Source organism: Cuculus canorus, chromosome 7, assembly GCF_017976375.1.
Source record: "Cuculus canorus isolate bCucCan1 chromosome 7, bCucCan1.pri, whole genome shotgun sequence".
Taxonomy (NCBI): domain Eukaryota; kingdom Metazoa; phylum Chordata; class Aves; order Cuculiformes; family Cuculidae; genus Cuculus; species Cuculus canorus.
In genome coordinates this window covers 38,152,953-38,174,941 of record NC_071407.1, presented here as the reverse complement: position 1 = coordinate 38,174,941, position 21,989 = coordinate 38,152,953, and the positions used below count along the sequence as shown (strand labels likewise).

The 21,989-nt window shown below is 43.6% G+C and overlaps 1 protein-coding gene across 7 annotated transcripts in view; it reads left to right on the top strand.

Annotated features, from left to right (window-relative positions):
• The window catches only part of PCDH15 (protocadherin related 15), an 855,028-nt gene that overhangs the window by 324,469 nt on the left and 508,570 nt on the right, over positions 1 to 21,989 (top strand). For all 7 annotated transcript variants that reach the window (XM_054071964.1, XM_054071953.1, XM_054071963.1 and 4 more), the window contains one exon: positions 13,596 to 13,643. The gene's annotated coding sequence lies outside the window, so the exon portion shown is untranslated. The remainder of the gene's footprint in view (positions 1 to 13,595; positions 13,644 to 21,989) is intronic.

The window sequence follows — 21,989 nt, the reverse complement described above, 5'->3', positions numbered from 1 at the left end:
AGCAGCCACAGGGTACCCTCGTGGCACCTGCACTGTTCTTCAGTGGACACATCTTATCCCTACGCTATGGGAAGCATGGAAGTGGCTGGGGCATGCTCCCCACGGAAAATCGCCACTAAGTACATGAAGGATTGTTTCTAAGGCTGTGGATGGAGATGCTGGGAGGAAAACTAGCCTGAACTATGAGGCATCAAGGTCAGGGTGAAGCAGCCAGCTCCGAGCCACTCTGCACAAACCTCCTGTGCTCAAAAGAAGACGTGTGTGTAATATGTAATTCCACTGCTCCAGGAGAACCCCAGTTCAGGGCAGATTCCATAGAATTGCATCACTTGGGCTCCTTTGGTACCCTCCTTCCTTCCCTCTCATGTGACAGCTCATTGCTTAGACAGAAGCAAAATTTTACTGATTCCTCATTCCACTCAAAACACAAAACCCCAGAATCAGTAAGTTTAGAAGGAAGAAGCATCTTGGGGAAACAAGTCAGCCTAGTGATGCCTCGAATATAAAACTCACTATATTTGATGACGTAAAGAGGTTGCACAGCATAGGGACCTCCATGTAGATCCAGTCCCAACCCCGTTTTTGTTAAGTGAACTTCAGCCTTTTGCTTTCCAGAATTTGTGTGTGAATTCTGTTAAGGCGTCACGGCGGTAAAGCCCTGTGGACTGCAAAAGTAAATAATTAGAAAAGGACAAATTATACAGAGGTGCTTTTGGTCAGGCGTAAAACATCATCTCTGTAAATAACCTTGTGGGGAGGGAAAATCTAAAATAAAAATTAGGACAAAGGTATCACCCTATCAACTGTTAAATAAATATGTGATATGGTGCTGAGAAGTCAGCTCAGCTGTCTCTAAATCCTTCTGTTAAGCTTTATAGCAGAACAGTTCTTTTTTTCTAACGTTTTTCCTCCAAAAACCATGGCAGTTTTACACCATCTCTGCTGCTGTGTCAGAAGGCTCTGATACATGATGACACCTATCCATTTAAGGTAATATAACTGGAGTCAGAAAAGATGAACCAATCTTTTGGACTTGGAGTATGGATATTGTCACACTCTGCTTGGTAAAATATGTATCATAAGATATTTTTAAGTTTAGTTTTGTTACCGGGTAAGAGTAAAATGCATGGCACTCATTTCCAAAAAAATGAAGTATTGAATGATATATCCTACAAATATTTAATGAAATGCTTCCTCTCATCATGAGAATCATTGGAAATATAATCAGAGTTGCTTCGCTAATTTAAGGAGATAATGCAAGGGTCCATGGAGGAATAGATAAAGCTAGAAAAATAATGAAGCTATTATTTCTATTCAAGTCCCCAGCCTAATGAAATTCACCCTAAAGCACCTGCAGAACTGGCCAGAACAGTCTCGGAACCGTTAGCCGTGCCCCATACCTGAGATCGGTGGGTGACGGGAGAGGTCTCAGACGACTCAGGAGGGAAACTTCATTGTGTAAATAACTGTTTAGTAGATGAGGACCGAGCAAGGAGTGCGCTTTGGTTCAAGCGAAGTTGCTCTTTCAAAAATTATCCATGTGCGGTTGTCTATGTGAACATTAGGAATCAGATCTATACCATGTCACCAGCAACATGGTTGTGGCTGAATGTGGAGCTGTTGTCGTAGGCTGGTGCTGTCACGCAGGGAAGTGTTTTCAAGCCTGTTGTGAGCTTGCAAGAATCATTAAATATGAGGATGTCATGTAAAGTCTTTTTTTTCATTGACTTGTGCAATGTCATGAAGGCGAGAATTGGGAAGTCGCAGGCACGGCAGCTTGAAAAAGAGTTGAAAGAATTTCAACGAGGATGGATTTATAATTATAAATGATGTTGACACATGAAGAAATGATCTGAAATAATTAAAGTTTAATTTAGTCACGACAAGTACCAGGTAATGCCAAACAGAAAATAAATGGCTGTGCATAACTAATAGGACTAGAAGAGGCTTAAATAGGGGCAATTGGATGGAGTGGCACTGTGCGATGAGACACTGAATAGATTTGGACTGTTCAGCCTGAGAGATGCAGCCGAGGTGTGGACCGCATGGAGGGATGTAAGCTCCAAAGTGGGGAAAAGTGGTTACAGGCAATTTATTAATTCTTTCTCATAATACAAGCAGTAGGATTAGAATGCATTACATTAAATTATCCACTAGCAGGTTTAAAACAAGCAAACTGAGTGCTTTGCTGTGTCGTGGCAAGAACATGGAAGTCGCTGCCGTGGAGCGTGGCAGATGGCAAAAGCTCAGATCGGTTCCAGATGCAATTTGACAACTTAACAGAGAAAAAGTTCTCCCGTGACCTCCTCAGGCAAAGGTACGACCTCCAGCTCAGTAAGTCCTAAAGCCATGATTTGTTGGCCCCTCTCAGGAAGGGAAGAGGCCCCTCGTCTGGGCTGTTGCTGAGTGGAGCCGAGGACATTCCTCTTCTGTCCCAGAAACAAGGTTGCTCCATTACTGAATTTCTACGACTCTCTGGCCGTCTTTGAGACAGTTATGATCCCTGTACTAATCTGTAGAGAATCATTGCAATCAGTGGCAGCTTTTCTCTGTAGTTAAGGTAAGAAAGAATATATGCAAAGTCCTTTGATGCTAGTTGCCATGAAAACAATTTAATGACTGCTTTTATTGTGCAATGAATTACTCATAAAAAAGGACAGCAGATTAATTTAATTAATTTGGTTTAATCCCAATAGTGTGTTGTTTTATTAAGCAATGCCTTAGCGTAATTAAGAGTTGTAACTGATTAAAGGCTTCATAATTGCAGAGCTAGTAATTAATACTAAATTACAATAAAATTAACAAAGTAACATAAACAAGCCACATAGATGTTTTAAAAGAACAGTGATAATGCATCAGCTAAAAATCAGCTTATGTGAACCATTTCTAAAAGAATTTGACTGCTGAAATGAATGTTTATGTAGGATAATTACAAAAATGGAAATGGGGCAAAAAGAGTATTACTTACGATTTTTCAATTCAAAAGACTCCTTTGATGAGATCCATATTTTTTTGAGCTTAAATGAGCGTTGAAGCCAAGTCCTTGAGCCTAAGCTTAAGATACGCAGGGAATATTCTAAAAAGTAAAAGTTAATGTCAACTTCTCCTCAGGATTTGAAACTTGTTTCTCTTATTTGAGTACAAATCTGAACCTCTCATGCATTGTTAAGATTTAATTTGAGTATGATGTATTAATACCACAGCTCAGATTCTGTTCATATTTGCAGGACTATCAGGAAATGAATGGAACTATTTGCATGCTTAAATGATTTGCTGGATTGGATGGTTAACAGCTCTGGAGATCTCTCGGGTATTCATTTGTCACCAAGCATTAGGTAGTAAAATAGCAAATGCATGATATCAAAGTGTAGGACTGCAAGGTCGGGTGGCAGTGTGAGATATAGAATTATTTTTGAGCTTTTTTACACCTGGAATCAAGTCTGATTAAGACCAAAACGGTTACAGTCATTTCAAACAAGATCTAGCAGTGTCTGAGAAAACCTAGCAGCAAGATTGTCAAGGTTTATAATACTACTCAGGCCTTGGGATTTTGTTCTCTATCAGGCAAGGTACAAAGTCTTCTAAATATAGTGGGTTTTAATGTCATTTTGGAACCTATTGAAAATTAAAATTGACTAGTTTGATTATCTGGCAAACAGAAGCACTAGGAATATACTTTTTTTTTCCCAAATAAGTTACTCAAATTTACTCCAAAGCCTAAAATTATGTTTGTAGGTTCCTGTTGAGTGATACTTTAAGTGCCAAAATGATACAAAATAGACTTCGTGTAAGTCTGAATTCAAGCGCAAACCTCGAAGTTGGTGGGCTGCTCAAAAGAAGGTTGTAAAAAATATTGAAATTCCTTAGACTTCTAGTTTCAATATTTCAGGCATATTTGGTCTTTTAATGCCCTTTAATAAATCAGTGTGACTAATCTTTGATTGATCAACAGTTTCTGCCCTGTAGGCTTGTGTGTGGGATGGAGACACACAGTGGGTAAATAGGAACATGCAAATACAGTTGCAAGAATGTAGGTTCTCCTCTGGAGAGACTCTGGGAATTCAGACACTGAAGGTAACTTCAATGGCCTTGTAGACACCCGTTTGCTTTCTGTGCCATGGTTTCGCAGATGAGGGTATTGTTTTGAACAGTAAAGGGCATGAGTTTATGATGTTGTTCTTTGTCATGTTTATCAGTGGACAGAGGGCTGACAGAGCTGACAGAACTAGTAGGCGTGTTCAGAATCACAAGTCTATAAATTGTTGAAGGTTTGTTTGAACAGTTTTATGTAAGTGGGAGGAATGTTATCTGAGCCAAACACAGACTAAAACACTTTAACGTAAATATTCCACAGACTGGGGGATGAAAGGCTATGGGAGCTTCTGGCCTTGAATATGCTGCTCAAACTTCCTTAAGATGCAGAGTAGTAGATAAGTTCCAGGAGGACAGGGAGAAGTGGGAACAAACACGGAAGAGCGACCGCTTCGAAGCTTGGTATAATCGTGTCGTACAAGTTCTTGTCATCCCTATTTAAGAACTCTTTCCAGGCTGGGGGAAGGCACAGAGCGTGAGTGAGGCATTGTATCTGGGGCTGTAACTGGGGATGTCCATCTGCTGATTCTGCTCGTGCTCCCGATGCAGAGCATATAACTGAAACCACAGCGTTATTTTTATGGTCTAGGAGCAGCTGCAGCTCTGTGTTTGCTTAGGCATAATCCTAAATCCTTTCCTGCCTCACACAGATTTTGCATTTGGCATCTCTTGCTGTCAGTTTGTAGCGGCAGAGTGTGTGGAACTGTTTGAAGTCTGAACGTGCTTCAGACTTACCTTCCCTTGAGGACCAAATGCTCCTCAGGGTTACCTGGTTTCTCCTTGGCTTCATTTGCCAAGAAGCTCCGGTGGCTGCTCTTTACCCCTCTCGCTGCACTCCCACCTCTGCAGCCCTCACGAATCAGTTGCTTCTAGGAGTTTTTCTGAAAATATTTCTTTTGCCAAATGAACCACAACCTGTCACTTAAACTTGTTTTGCTGTGATTGAAACAGATTGGAGAGCAAGCTGGTGGCCGGGGCTCGCCGCAGGGCTGGGGGAGCGGGCGCCTCCGCCACGGCAGCCGTGAGGAGCAGCTGGACGTGGGCAGGGGCTGTGTGGGCCCCGGCAGCTTCTCGCTTGGCAGAGCTGGAGCTGGGCGAGGGCAGACGTGCAGCCTCTCCTTGTCTCCCTCTGGGTATCTCTCCAACTTTGCTCCTTGGTGAATAAGGGCATTTCACATAAGAGGGGGCCGGCACCATGTTTTCTGCTTGTATAAAGAAGTGAGTATTGAGTGAGGTAAAGCCTTTTCAGTCTGAATAAGCCAAAGATAAACGAGAGAAAAAAATTCTCCTCTCCTCACCTCAGACTGTTGGGACCATCTTGCATGTTGAAGATTCCATCTGTTTCATGCTTTAAGACATCCTCTGATAGGAATAAGATTGGTAGGGGTGGGGAGGTGCTAATGGAGCTGGAGGAACAAGGCGGGGTTCCTGCGTTAGCTGAATGCTGTGTCCTGTAACATCCAGCAAAGAACACTTGGTGAAAGCCCTCGTTTTGCTCTTTGCGTGAGGTGAGGGAATATTAGACCACCTCTGCCGCTGGTCTGCGATGGTAGCGGCCCCTCCTGCGTTCCCGCTGCAGGGTTACAGCCCGTTTCTTGAGCACCGCGCTGCAGATGTCCTCCACCAGAAGGGGAGGGTGGGCGGCTGGCCAGGCGCCCGGCTATGCTTTCTGGTGGGAGCAGTGAGATCATAAGGGAGGAATTCCCCTCGGTTGCTTGGAAGAATCTGTACTTCAAACTTCGGCTTATAGGTTTTTTTGATGTCTCTGTCTGTAGAGAAGTGGTCAGTGTCCATGATGAATACTGGCCTGGAGAGCAGCTGTGTGATAGAAAACAGAAAGTAAAAGCCAGGAAGAGGTCCTGTGAGCATGCCAGGAGAAACAGGGCTGGGAGGGGCTCGAACCTAGATTTTTCTGTGAGAACTAATGATGATCGGCTGAGCGAAACTAAAGGAGAGACAAGTGATTGATAAACAGTGTTTATACATGTGTGTGCATTTCAACTGTCTGTTCTTTAGATGTCTAAGCAGCATTCTGAATGTCACGAAACCCGCACGCTTCTCTGATGGTTTTTGTGAACATTTTATTGTCTTCTCCTTTATTGAGTTTTTAAAACAATTCAAATTGTCAGTTGTTGAGATTATCAATTCATTGCAAGGCTGTCACAGGCAACAGATTGCCGCAGTGAATTGGTGTAATCTGTTGCTTAAGTTATCAGCCACACACACCTCAGGTTTTCAAAAATCTGAGAAATTCAATGCCCGAGTTGGCTCCGTTTCCCATCAGAGTTCAGTTGAACAGAAAGGCGTTCGGGACTCTGAGATTCCACAGGGAGCGGCTTGTCCCGAAGCCAGCTACGTAACACTGACTATTCCTAAGGAAGATGAAGACGACTTCCATCTCCCATCTCTTCCCTGCTGAGCTCCGGCAGAGGTAGCGTCAAAAGTGGGTTTGTGCAGAGCTGAGGTCTGGTCTTCCTCACAGCACTACCTACCTACGTGTAGGCCTTCAAAAGGTGCAGAAGTTGAAAACATTGAGTCTGGCAGCTGATGCTGAATGCAGACAGCCAGCCCGGTGTCCTAGCTGTAAAGACAACCAGGGATTTCACAGGTGGGTTCTGTCGGAATAGGGGGAAGAACTTCTCAATGACTTCTCTGACTAGGGTCTGCTGGTATTCCGCCGCTTCGGCACTGGCTGGTCTAAGGGATGAATCATGCTTTGAGCTGCATTTTCTGCTTACGCTGAGGACCCGTTTACAAGGCAGAAGATACCTGTGTGGCCTTCATCTCAGAGAGCGTACCAACATTTTTGCAAACCATTGTGTCCAAATGGAACGACTGTTAGGCGTTTCCGTCTTTTAGTCTGATGGGGTTTGTAACGGTATCCCTAGCAATTTCTGCCACAAGTTCTAGGTGTGATGGAACATGGCTGTTGGTTGTCAAGATTATTTTATTTATACCATTTTTGAAGTACATTGTATTTTACAGCGAGTCAGCTGGCAAAAGCTAGCAGTACCCGGAGAGTGAGGTGTGAGGCAGTGTGAAACGCTACAAAGACAGATGAGGAATGTGAAACCAGCACAGAGTTGTTTTCTTTCTTTATTCTGCGGAAGAAACATGCGATCCCTGTTTAATTTATACGCAAAGCTTTTTCTGAGGCACTGTGAAATTTAAAGCGGCCTGCATTTAGGAAAAATCACTAAGACTCTTTAGAAACTCTTTTGGATGTTTTATTTTATTATAAGCAGTTAATTGTTTTAACGCATTTTGGATGTGGTTGGGTTAGATGGCAAGTTTGGCCCAGAGTATACAAAAAAAATCAGAACTGAGATTATAATTTTGGAATTTGATCGCTGCTCCTGTGCCCCCCGGCTGCGTGAAACCAGCACGTATGTGCATTATAAACAGAGGTAGAGAGGAATGTATAGGAAATGTATACAGAAAGCAAGAAATAATGCTAAAACAAATCACTTACTTTGACACAAGTTTACTTTCTGTTGTCAAGAAAAATATGACTGAGTTGATTTTCCAGAAAAGGATTGCAGTAAATCAAGTTTTCATTGCTTCAGTTTGACAACAAAATTTAGAATAAGAGTGCCAGAATAATACTCTGTACGTATCATTATCAGTTGATGGAGACTTTGGAAGATGGTGATTTTATAAAGATTTTAGGAGCACCAGCTGTAAGTTTTGCTTACTAGGAAGAAAGCGTACTGATTTACAAACCTGGAACAGAGAAGTTTTACTTAGTTGTAGAGGATATAGCTGCATTTGTATTTTTTTTTGATGAAAACTTTTACTTAACATACTTTTCAGGTGAAATCAACCCCCATTTTTTTCTACAGGAGAAGGGAAAAAAATTTTGCATGCCAATTCTACTCCCTCACCCTAATGTCACTTAGTGATTTTGGTGCATGAATTTTCCCTGCAAGCAGAAAAAAAATAAAAAGTAGTAATTATTCTATGCAGAAAGTAAATTATGTGACTATTTAAAGATCTGTTCAGTATTCTTTAATTTCTTGAGCTACAGGCTGTATCTTAGCTGCATGAAAATTCAAGATTAGTCATTGAGAGAAGTGTAGAGATGGAGTTTGCTAGGATATCATATAAGAAAATGTACATACGGTAAGAATCATTATAGGTAACATTTGCTTAATTATAATAAAGGTGGTAATTTTCAACGATGCCTAAGAGACTTAGGATTCTTGCTTCATGAAAAGTGTGAGTTCATATTCCTAGCCTTGATGATGTTTCTCTTCTTGTTGATTTTTAACATAATTTTTAAAGTAATTATGAGTCTCATATTTTAGTGGAAAAGAGAAGAGATTGAGTGAAAATAGAGGTTCAGAGAACATGCTGGAGAGAAAAAGAGTAAATTTCCCATAGAAATAAATAGGACAGGACCAAATAAATTAACAGAAACGATCTTCTCGTAAGTTCTCAGCTAGCAATGCCCAGCATGCCTCTCTGATCTTGCTCTAGTTAAAATGTTGGGTGATAAACATCCACATGAACGAAACAGGTGGTATGAAAGCAGCAGTGTGGAGCACATCTCTCAGCAGTGAAGGGCAGGGAGCTTGCAGCCCAGTCAGCGGAGAGGCAATGGGACCGTAGCGGGAGCTGCAGGCAGAAGCGACAAGGTCAGGACGTGCTGTGAGGTCACTTGCAGTGGAAGATGCTGGTTAGGTGAGTGGCATGTGGCTTTGTTAGGTGCTGGTGCCTCAGGGACACTTGGCGACATCAGGAAAACTTTAAACTGAGTGGTGGGAAGGGACAAGGAGTACTTTTAATGGCAAGAAGTACTTCCCTTCTTGAGGGACAGCAAGGGAAGGCCGAGTTCATCCGACAGGGAAGGTTCAAACCTCGCTATTTCTAACGTCAGCACGATCATCACGCTGTGGGGCAGCCTTTCCTGGGTACTAGGCTCCAGAGTTAGCAGTCTTGTCTCTGGGATCCTTCTTTGTAGCCTCTGGTTCCTGTGTCTGTCTCAGCTCTCTGGGCTTGGTCCTTCCTGCCCAGTCTGAGTTCCTGCTCTTGGTTTCCTGATATGCCACACGACTCCTTGCTTGAAACCCTGACCTTCTTACGGCAAAAAAAATTCTGATTTTGTGAGTTTTAAGGCAATTTCTGCTTCACTTCAGGCTGGTGTGTCTTGTCTTTGTCTCTGTTGCTGCTGCAGGCACCTGGTTCCCATCCTCTGGTTCCCATCCTCTAAACTGTTTGCTGCTTATTCTTAACCATTGGCTACGATTGTCAGCATTTGGCTGTATGTCAGAGTTTGGAAGCATACTACTAGTCTTCAACAGGACATACCTAAGCAGTTGCCAGATCTGGCAATTAAAATTGAGTGAACGCAGATGTACAAAGAGGCAGCAAGTCCTTCAAAACTAACTAAAATATACCTTCTTCACCAGATCGAAGCCCCAGGTCTTGGCCATCGCAAACTCATAATGTCAGCGTGCCAGGAAAGCCAGCAGATGTCTGCTGCGAAAGGTCAGGAACTCATTTCAGAAAACCTGAAAAATTATTCCTTTATATACTCAAATTCTAGCATTTTTACTCTCCCAGTAATTCCTTCAGTCTTCATAAAATGAAAAATTACGAGCATTTGGGTAGAACTGCAGACTGAGCCTGTCCTTTCCCATTGCTGTGTGAAAACCTACAAGCAGCAGCCTTGGGAACGGAGAACTCTTCACCTTTCTTCTTCCCAAAGCTGGCTTTTTCCTTTCCTTTTGGTGAAATATTTTATTGTAGGAAAGAAGGCAGCTGCCCTCAAAAACGAGGATCTTAGAAATATACCAAAAAATGTTTCAGATTTAATAACAGGAGTTGTTTTTCAGGCAGTCATCAATTGTAGAAATTAAGCTAGTCTTGAATTACAGCCTTAAAAATGTATCCAGTCAGCACAATATTTTGAAATGATTATACCAACATGTCATTTATGCTTCCTTTCTGATTTCAAAGAATTGTGGACGTCTACTGGTTACAAGGGAACGTGGCAGCAGAATTTCAGAACACCTTTCATCGAGCCTTCCATCGCTGAAAGGACAACAAAGAAATGAGAGGCCACGTGTCCAGTTTTCAGTAGATATGGGGGCTTAGTGGTTGTAATCACTGCAAACTGAAGGATTCCCCAGTTCTTGCCGTTGAGGATGGATTTTGATTTAGTGTGATACGTGCAGAGAAGAGCGGGGAGAGGGGACTGAATTGTATGAAAACACATTTTGACCTTACCCCTACTATGTTAGCATGTTTCTCCTGATGTATCCCATCCCTTCCTCTTGGGAAGAGAAACAGTTAATCATTGGGTTAATTATTGGGCACTGGAACAGCTGCCCAGGGAGGGGGTCGAGTCGCCTTCCCTGGAGGTGTTTAAGGAACGGGTGGATGAAGTGCTGAGGGACATGGTTTAGGGAGTGTTAGGAATGATTGGACTCGATGATCCAATGGGTCCTTTCCAACCTTGTGATTCTGTGATTGGGAGCAGCAGCGTGGTTTTGAATTGAATCCTTTGATCATTCATTTTGTATCAATTCGTAGTGTTTTGGTGCATGTAAATGAAGTTCCTTTTAGAGGAAACTAAACCAGGAGCCCCATTTCAGTGGGCACAAAAGGCTCTGCTCCCCCTAATAGGGCTGTGAGAGTCCAAATGGGTGATTGAGACTTCAATAGCTTTAAACCGCAGGCGTGGTGGGGATGTAAAATCCAAAATAAAACTCCATATTATGGATTGTGCAGATGAAATGGCTACAGCAGTGCCTGCTTTCATCTGCTTCTCCTGCACCAAACTGTAGGCTGATGTAACAGCCACAGTCTGTGGCTGTGTTATTGTCTAGTGCTGCAGAAAACTCAGAACTGAAGTGTCTTTTTTTTCATGTTAAAATCCAAAATAACCACAATCTAAACAGCCTGTTTTTTTGTAAAATAATAGACCAAACTAAAAGCCCTTGATGATCAGAGAAAAAGTCTTCTAGAGCATGTGAAACGACACACAGCATGATGCACCTTCATTACACAAATGCAAAATTATGATCATTTATCATAAAATCTGTTGGCAACAGGCATTAATCTCTTAGTAAAGCAAGTAGTAAACTCAGTTCCCATGGCAATGCAAGTCGTTTTTCTCCTCTCCCTCTACTACATGCATGGAGGTCTGGGCATTCTCTGGACAAACTAACTGCAGCCTTAGTGCTGTGGATTTGTGAGGATGAAATATATAACTATTTTGGTGGAATGTTGGATCGGTGGTAACCATGGTGTTGGTAGGACGTGCCTGCATTTCATACAGACCATTGCACATGCTCGGTGAGCAGCTATCCCTGTCCTTGTTTTTATACTACCTCTGCTGAAAGGAAAGGATAGGAATTCATTCAGCAGGAAGTGTCAGTAATGTGTTTCTATGGTGGAAATACTTTTTTGTTTCTTGAAAAATATGGTAGAATTGTTTGGTGTCTTCAGAAATATGGACAGATGTTTGCTGTAATGAACTGTTTGTTGTTTATTCCTTATTTTTGCCTGGCTGTACTTTTCTTTGTCTCTGTGTGTGTGTATGTGTGTGCGCGCGCATGTGCAGAGTGAGAGTAGAAAGGAATGATTTGGTCAAGCAGACCTGTTCTGAGGGGAAGTTATGTACTCCCACACACATATGGTGTCTCGTTAATGAATCTTACCAATTTTTACGTAAGTAGTTATTCTGAAGGCTAAGAAAATACCATGTTGTTCCCCCCTGTGTGATGCTTGACGTCAGCACAATGTCCCTGTATTTTGCACAAACTTCCATCAGCCTTACAAAGCTGTGAATTAGTCTATAAATCTGACCACCCAACCTGCCATGTATTTGTTCCACCTCGGAGCAAAACAAGGGTTTCAGTTATTGCAAGGCAAGCCGCAGGTACCCAAATACACCTGCTTTCTGCTTTAAGGGCACAGCAAGCTGGCTAACTCCAGTCTAACAAATCCTGTCTGTGCTGTCAATTAACAGCCCTGAGAATAAGTTTTGTTCTTTTATTGGCCAAGTCATAAATTTTTGCATATTCCGGACAGTTGAGTCCTATTATGTAGAACTGATGAATACTAAAGTAAAAGAGAAAGCAGCAACCTGCAAAACGTCTTTGCTTCATGTGCGATTGTCCGCAGATAACGCTGGCAGATGCTTTCCTAATAAAGACCTGGATTTTGCCAAAAGAGAGAGGTGAAACGAGCCCAGCAACTGAACAATTCATTTTTTAAAGCCGACCAATAGCAACTTAGAATTTCTGCCCCAAAATAAAAGACCATGTTTAAAGGCATTTCGAACTCGGTTTCATTTCTGAGACTGTTGCTGTATGGAGCAGAGCTTGGCCCAGGCTGCGTCAGGCAGTTGTGCTCTGCTCGGTGCAAGCCTTCTGGAACTGTTGGAAATGGCTGTGGCTCAGGTGCATTCTGCACGCCTACTCTGAAAATGAGACCACAGACAACATTTTTAACTTTAGATTACATTTCAGGCTGTGTATAACCTGGGAATCTGGAAATGTTCCAAGGTGCCGTCTTGGTTTGGGTTTAACTCTGTTGAATGTGGGTAACTCCCAGTCACGCTTCCTCGATGACTCAATAAACTATCCAAATGCTTTTCTTGGATGCAGGTACCACTGTGCTCCAAGCTGATAAGCTTACGCACTTCCCAAAGTTTGGCACAAGATGTTACTGGGATGAGGCAAGAAGGGTGCCGATGGAGGGAAAAAATGGGAGCCTGGCCAGTGACCACCCCGTTTCCCCACTGGGTTCCTGATGCCCCAACCCTCCGCTATCCCAAGTCTTGTGCCATTAGGAGTCCTGGGTTCTCTGCCCTGTGCCTATCAGAAGGCTTCTTGGTCCTCACATGCGTCTGCTTGGAGCGGTGAGAAGAGTGAAACCCCCACCCCTGACATCCTGTGCCTGGAGGTCCAGATGCTTTTTGAATCCCTCAGCTTTTTTGGCATTCCAAGTTTCCCTGTGGCACAGTCTCACCTAGCTAAGCACTGGAGAAATGGCCCCCAAAATATTCCCATGCCCTTAGCTGTGTTCTCCAACCCAGGGAGGTACTCGTATGTATGTAGCAAAGGACCGTAGAACACCAATGGGAGACTGTATGGTGACATGTATTCAGTTGAGGAAGGGCAAAACTATGTTTGAGTCTAAACAAATTACAGATAAGTGCCTGATGGATATGGTTTTGGGCAGGTATTTGAAAAAACTAGATTTTTTTATGATTTTTTTCCTTCGTTTCTGAGTTGACAGCCTTCATGAAAATATGTAAACTGCTTTAATGAAAACCTCAGGCACTGCTTTGTTGTTATTTTTCTTACTCAAAGCTACCTTTATTAGGAATAAAATAGCAGATATCAAAAGCTATGCATTCTGTTCTCTATTTGTTTGGAAGGCTAAAACTTGTATTTTAGTAGAGGATAAATATCTGATATTAGTTGCTCTTCTTAATCAGTAATTAAGATATAAGCAAGATTCATAATCTTCTATTTTCTGTTTTCCAGGTGATCCACATATGATCTCATCAATTATGACCGTGAAGTGCAATTAAGGTAACGTCATTTCCCTTTAAGTGTGGGCATGCTTTGGATCGATGTGGTTTTCAAAATATCCTCTCCGATATTCCACTTAATAACATGCATCCCTCAAAGCTCAGTGCACCTCTGGATGGGGTGTCTTCAAGCCGTGTTTTCACTTGTGAAGTTCTAGCTGGGACTTCAAACAAAGAGTAGCAAGATAGGACGAGGTGGAAATATTGCAGGTTCCTTTTCCTTGGCAGGTTGCACGGAACTTGGATAGTGGTGTAAACTTCAGTGAAAAAAATATGCTCTTTCCTACAACAATTGCAGATAAAGTGTGAACAGGGTAGCAGAGTAACACTATCAGATTAAAAGCCTCCTGAACAATATTAAATACTTGCTCTCACACTACGTGAACCAATTCTTGCCAAATCATTTCTCATGGCAGCATTTCCATTCAGCTGCTAAATGCCCCACGATTGGTTTAATATTGCTATTGAAGTAGTAAGCTGTTAAATCATCCTGGAATACTAAATGGCCAGTCGCCTTTCTGTTGGGAGTTTTTGCTTTTGGGTCTGTGTGATTTATTTGAGGATGGATAAAGGATAGGAAAGCTCTTGTTTTTATTAGTTACCTCTTTTGTGGAAACCGAATACATTACTTTGCTGACTTTACCTCTGGCCACCAGGAGTCTGCTAGCACAAACTCTTAATGTTTATTTCAGTATGGGGATAATGTGATCTGACTGTTAAGTACCAACATATATGCAAAACGAGTGAAAGAGATCCTGGAAAGTAGATGCAAAACAGGTTATTTCAACAGACTGTAATGTCTTAGGACAGGTTTTGAACAAAGAGCAATCAAGAACATCGTCGTAGGTGAAATGCGGGCTAAAACGGAAAATTATGATCAGAAGATTTTGCCAGACTAACTTAATGATTCTGTTTGCTGAGATAGTGAACATCTCAGACTACAGTCATGTGGTGGGTTTAAGCTGTCCAGATACATAGGAAGCATTCATTCAGTACAGTTCCCAAAGGAAATTATTATTTAAAGTGGAGATAGTGCAGATTAATACAGGAATTATAAGAAGCTGGCTTAGGCAGATAAGGGGCTGGGGAAAGAGAGGACTGTGACAGGATGTACTGAGAGGTGAGTTACTGGGTTGCAGGGGGGTTATTAGAAGTATTCATAAGGGACGGGTCTTGCAATCAGTCCTCTGTAATATTTCTTTCAGTAACCTCGGCACAAGGTCTTTGGTACAGATTTTAAACTCCTGCAATGCTGTTAAGGGCTGAAGCGTCCTACAGAATTTTGTTGACTTTGCAGATTAGTAGAACAAAGACAGCATGAAATTTAATAATAATAAGCATGCAGGTGTTCTGTTGAGGACTAATGGGAGTTTGCTATAAACAAGAGATTCAGCGTATGGAAGTTCAATTTTTTTTTAAAAAAAAGATGTGTTTGGTTGCAGGTCGTAGGTGAAGCTTTCATCATGTGCATGATTTTCTTTAACGTCTGCTTACTGAAGAGCTGTCATTTGTTCTAAAGAGTTTAGAGCTTAAGTATTCCAGCTCCATACATTCCAATAAACTAAAATCTTAGATTATAAACACCAAGTTCCAAACCTTATTCTATAAAGCTCAAAGTGGCTGCAGGTTTGAACCCAAACTTTGCATCAAGAGTAGGAAGTTGCCAGACTACAAACAGTGTCCAGCTCTGTTCAATGTCTTTATCAATGCCCTGGATGAAGGCATTGAGTGCACCCTCAGCAAGTTTGCAGATGACACTAAACTGGGAGGAAGTGTCGATCTGCTGGAGGGTAGGGAGGCTCTGCAAAGGGATCTGAACAGGCTGGACTGCTGGGCCGAGACCAATGGGATGAGGTTTAACAAGGCCAAATGCCGGGTCCTGCACTTGGGGCACAACAACCCTATGCAGTGCTACAGACTGGGGGAAGAATGGCTGGAGAGCTGCAAGGAAGAGAAGGACCTGGGGGTAATGGTTGACAGCGACTGAACATGAGCCAGCAGTGTGCCCAGGTGGCCAAGAAGGCCAACAGCATCTTGGCTTGGATCAGAAATGGGGTCGCCAGCAGGTCCAGGGAGGTGATTCTCCCTCTGTACTCAGCACTGGTGAGACCGCACCTTGAGTGCTGTGTTCAGTTCTGGGCCCCTCACCACAAGAAGGATGTTGAGGCTCTGGAGTGTGTCCAGAGAAGAGCAACGAAGCTGGGGAAGGGGCTGGAGAACAAGTCTTATGAGGAGCGGCTGAGAGAGCTGGGGTTGTTTAGCCTGGAGAAGAGGAGGCTGAGGGGAGACCTTATTGCTCTCTACAACTACCTGAAAGGAGGTTGTGGAGAGGAGGGAGCTGGGCTCTTCTCCCAAGTGACAGAGGACAGGACAAGAGGGAATGGCCTGAAGCTCCGTCAGGGGAGGTTCAGGTTGGACATCAGAAAAAAATTCTTCACAGTAAGAGTCATTGGGCACTGGAACAGCTGCCCAGGGAGGGGGTCGAGTCGCCTTCCCTGGAGGTGTTTAAGGAAAGGGTGGATGAAGTGCTTAGGGACATGGTTTAGGGAGTGCTAGGAATGGTTGGACTCGATGATCCAGTGGGTCCTTTCCAACCTGATGATTCTGTGATTCTGTGATTTCTATAGCAGCTGAGGAACTGATCGAGCCAGTCCATCTGCCTCTTCCCTTCCAAAAAACCCCCAAACAACCCAAAAACTTGGAGACAAGGCAGTGCTGACCTCAGGGACTAAGCAAGCAGTTGTGTTACTCCGAGGTAAGAAAGCTTTCTCGGATGATTGTAGGTGTAGCAGGAGCTGAGCCACAGATACAAAGCTGAAGGTGGAACTACAATGAAGCCAGGGGAGATGCAGGAGGTGGCTGACGGATAAAACTGTATGGTTTGGGCTGTGGAGGGAAGAGTGCAGCAAGATGCTTCCTGTGGGTCAGATCAGCCTGGTACAAAGGCAAACTAATGCAGTCAGTGTGCATCCTGCCTCGTAGAAGAGTTATAGTCAGAGCCAGCGCATAGTGTTGGAGTACGCTGAAGTGTGTATCGAGATCCATCGAGCACCTGCCTTACGTGGCACTGGCGGATGTGTGCTGGCTAGGAGAAGAACTCGGTGTCCTCAAGGTCAGCTTCTTGGGGGACATCAGGGACACTGAATGGTTCGCTGACACACTGCCTCCAGGATCATCTCTCAGCAATCCTTTCCCTAGCTGAATAACCCTAAAACTACTGAGAAAGGGAGCATTTGAGCACAATCCCACCTCCAGTGAAGCAGCCCAAGTCATGCCACAGTGATGTGATGGTGGCAAAAAGAAGCAAATTAACCCCAAATTGGACTCTTCCAAGTGAAATATGGATATGCTCTACTCTGTGGCTGACGCTCTGAGAATTAAAGCCAAAAGGATGAGAAAGTGGTACTTCATTATTTTACACCTAAGAGTGTGTGCTTTCATCAGGTAAAAGGAATACTCTATAGATCAACAAAAAAATTAGTCAAAAGATGTGAAACAGAAGGTAGGACTAACTAATCAGTTTTCTGAGAGGATGACAGCAGATGGGCCTCAAAAGAATTTGTGCTTAAACCTGTGATACTCAACTGATAAATGAACTGGAAAAGATGACAGAGTGTGCTGATGATGCTTTTATTCGCAGCAATGGAGATGAGTGCTGACTGTGAAAAACTGCAGAAGGATTGTGCAGAATAAAGGGCCTGGGCGAGGCAATTGCAGGGGAAATTCCCTGGATGTGGCTGCAAAGTGAGGGAGATAAAAATCCCATGTGTGAGGTGATGAATGCTGAGCTGACTGCTGTCACTCACTAACCAAGATGGTTGGCATAGATAGAGCTGTAAAATATAAAAGATGTTTCTCTGCAAATGTTAACTTTGGTTTTGAGAATGTTAACTTTAGTGTCAGTAGTGGTTATAAAAGCAAGTAGTGTAGCAGGAAAGATACCGAAAATATCCTGAAAATGTCACATTGCTGCTATGTAAGCCCGTTTCTCTTGTGCCTCAAGTAGGGTACAGTTCTGTTTCTCCATCTCAAAAATGTATAGCAGGAGCCAAGAAAGCTTGCAGGTTGGAAAGCATGACACATTTCTTCCAAGAAAAAGATAAAATACTGTAGCATCTCTTGGCATGGGAAGGAGATGGAGATCTGAACAACTCCCGGGGGATCTGCTGAGAGTCAGAGGGAATCCTCTGGTTGTTCTCATTTCCAAGGTCAGAGACGGGGAGGGAAATGCACAGCACATACACAAGAAGGTGTTCCCCTCTCTAGCCTGTAGTGGCTACTGTGGGGTCCAGGCTATTGCAGCAGATGAGCGCTAACTTGTCATAGACTCAGTAGGTTGGAAAAGACCTTTTAGATCTTCAAGCCCAACTGTACTTGTCCACTACTAAATCACATCCCTAAGCAGTTCATCTCCCTGTCTTTTAAACACCTCCAGGGATGGTGGCCCAACCACCTCCCTGGGCAGCCTCTGCCAGTGCTTGAGAACCCTTTTGGTGAAGAAGTTTTTCCTTATGTCCAATTTGAACCTCCCCTGCCGCAGCTTGAGGCCATTCCCTTTCATCCTATCACCTGTTACTTGGGTGAAGAAACCAACACCCATCTCTCTACAACCTCCTTTCAGGCAGTTGTAGAGGGCAATAAGGTCTCCCCTCAGCCTCCTCTTCTCAAGGATAAACAACCCCAGCTCCTTCAGCCGCTCCACATATTCCATGTTCTCCAGCCCTCTCACCAGCTTCATTGCTCTTCTCTGGACATGCTCCAGCTCCTCAATGTCTTCCTTCTAGTGAGAGGAACAAAATTGAACACAGAATTTAAGGTGCAGCCTCGCCAGTGCCGAGTCCGGGGCAGAGCCACTTTCCTGCTCCTGCTGGCCATGCTGGTTCTGATACAAGCCAAGGTGCCACTGGCCTTCTTGGCCACCTGGGCCACTGCTGGGTCATGTTCAGCTGCTGTCAAACAGCACCTCTAGGTCCTTCTTCTCTAGGCAGCTTCCCAGCTGCTATTCCTCAAGCCTGGAGCTGCACGGGGCTGTTGTGTCCCAAATGCAGGACCTGGCACTTGGGCCTGTTGAACCTCATCCCAGTGATCTCAGCCCATCGATCCAGCCTGTCCAGATCTCTCTGCAGAGCCTCCCTACCCTCTGGCAGATCGACACTTCCTCCCAGCTTAGTATCATCTGCGAACTTGCTAAGGGTCCATTCAATCCCTTCATTCAGACCATTGATAAAGATATTGAACAGGGCTGGACCCAGCACCGAGCCCTGGGGACACCACTTGTCACCGGTCTCCAACTGGATTTAGCTCCATTCACCACCACTCTTTGGGACCGGCCATCCATCCAGTTTTTCACCCAGCAGAGGGGGTATGTCCGTCACGTTGGTGCAGACCACAACAAGACAGTTATGGAAGGAAAGCATCGCAGGACTAAACAAGTGTCTGTGGGTCAAGTGGGAAATTTTGCCATGCGATGGCTCTGCTCTTCCCTTGGGGGCTGCTACTGTCGAGGAGAAGACTACTGGGTTTAATCGACCCTCCTGTGAAGGGCTGAGAGGACCAAGAAGCCACTGTTGAAGGAGCTACTAAAAAAAACCCAAACTGCTGAAAGGGATTTCAGACTGTGCCTAGTAAGTAGGAAGAAGGAAGTGTTAGCCCAGTTGTACGAGGCTCTTTAAATGCTGTCGTATGTGGTTTGGGTACTTGTCATCAGAAGAAGGTCTGCTTGAACTTGGAGAGTTGTAGAGAAGGATGAGTAATTGCGTGGTGCGTCTCCATATCTCCCGGTTACAGGACTGAGTGGGATTGACTTTGTAGCGAAATAGAGAGATGTTTACTTTTTATAAATACGTTGAGAGTTCAAATACGAGTGACGGAATAGAACTTAATAATACAGATGGAAAATCAAGTGGACTTAAGTGTGTCTGAAGTATGTTTAGACTGGAAATTAGAAAAAGACATGATAACCAGAGAGATGAATGAAATTCTAGAAGGGCTTTCCAAACACAGCTGGGGAAAAAAATACTATTTTTTTCTAGATGAAGTTTATGGGAGGGATGAGATTACTGAGTGGAATTACACCTGCAGTTCTCAGTAATGACTTGCAATACTGGCAACTAGGTGCCCAAGTTGTGAGTGTCCCTAGGCCTGGAACGGAACGAACTTGCGCTATGTCAGTTGTATTGACTGTTGTACAGTATGTGATTATTCCTCTGCCTTGGGACTTCACAAGTGGCCTCAGGGGTCCATGAGGACCCTTTTTGTGCATTGATTTCTGGAATGTTTCCCATACTCCAGCAGAGTTGGACTGCTCTTGTAGGGTCTCATGGATGTTTTCATGTAATATATTCAGCCACCTCAGAGTGCCGCAGCGGTCATACCCTCCCCTTATCTCCTCCCCTTTTCCTGTCATGTACTGTATTATTTGAGACTTTTCAGCTCATTGAAAGATTATAATTTGAGAAAGGTCTTTGTTTTAGAAGAACGTAACTTTATGGCATGCAGTAAATGGAGAGGGCAGAGCATGATATCCTGTGGGACACTTTGCTCCTAACATTTATTACATGATTGTTTGCAGTTAGTGGGGATCTTTGACCCAGGTGGTCCTTTCCAAGCTGATGTTCTGGTGCACACACTGAATTCGTTAGCTGGATTCAATACCTATATTCTTAGCGTTTGGCTGACAATAGTTGGAGAGCTGTTTTCCTTGGAGGATAAATCACCTGCACCTGCTCTTCTGCTCCCACCAGCTCAGGAAGCACCCGTCTGGCTTTGGAGTGCTCAGGCACACATGAGGAGGCAATGCAGAAGCTGAACTGTAGTGCCAGCAGTAAATCGAGTGCTATGTGAACAGAGAGGACAGAAACAATAATCCATACAGTTCTGTGCATAAATCATCAGCTACGTATAGACTAAAACATAGGAATGAAAACCACGTGGAGTGGGCGACCTGTTTGGAACGTTCCTGCACCTGCTGTTGTCTCCTTTGGCAATTTGTGATAACAGTAAAGATACAGGGTACTTACAGTGAAGTTATAGTGAAGATATTCAGCGCTGGGCAACGAAGTTTCGGGCTTGTACTAGTAGAACCCCATGCTGCCATGTTTTCACCGATCAAGCAGTGGAAGCTAAAGATAAATCAGTATTGCTCATCCACAGCCTGCCGAGACCTTCCTGTTGCTCCGTGGACACCCCTTCATGGGTGAGTCCTTCGAACATCGTGACACTTTGATGCAGCAGATCGAATTTAAGTTCACGACTCTATAACGTTAGACATGTTAGGATCTAAAATATTTGGAGCCATGTACAGCATAGATCCTAGAAATCTCAGAGTATGTTCTGTCATTTTAAAGCATCTTAATTATATAAATAATTATTTTATAAATAAATAGTGTTGTGGAGATCTCTTACTTTAGTGAAATTGTTAGATGAAGGAGTGAAAAAAGGGTGATGATAAGGAGGTTATGAACGGAGACCCTTAGTCATTTGAACCAGCACATTTTCATAGGCTTGGTTTTTTTAGAAGGTTTTAAGCAGTGGAAAACATTTCCTCTTTTGAGGTCCTTCATTGCAAATACCATGTTAATGTTCTTGCCAGGACTGAAAAAGTCCTGAGGACTTGAAACTAATTCTTTTGTTTTTTACAGTGAAAGGGAGCTCTGGTATTGTGAGTTGATTCTGGGGATTTTAACAGCAAACAGAAAACTGCACATGTATAGTAAGATGAAAGGTTGTGTCCCTGTTAGCTTGCATCTAATAGGACCCTGAAGGACAGATGTTCTGGGAGAACAGGTATCCATTAGAACAGTATTGAAGGGGGGATTTTGAAATGTAGCCAGAACCTGCAGATGGAAACTTGAAATGAATAAACAAAAATCAGCTTATAAGTAGCTAGTATAAATAATGCAGGGAATGCATAATATGTTCTCAGTTGCTCAGACCAGTGAACAAACATGCCTCTGCACTGTGGGCAGTTGGCACCTGATGGAGCAGCACAGGGATGGAGTTAGCCGGGAGGGAATCGGAGCCAGCCGGCCTCCTGGGTGTTTGCACAAGTCACCTCAGGGCTCCAGGAAAGAGCAAACGCTTTCATTTCACAGAATCACAGAATCACAGAATCACAAGCTTGGAAAGGACCCATTGGATCATCGAGTCCAACCATTCCTAACACTCCCTAAACCATGTCCCTAAGCACTTCATCCACCCGTTCCTTAAACACCTCCAGGGAAGGCGACTCAACCCCCTCCCTGGGCAGCTGTTCCAGTACCCAATAACTCTTTCTGTGAAGAATTTTTTTCTGATATCCAACCTGAACCTCCCCTGACGGAGCTTCAGGCCATTCCCTCTTGTCCTG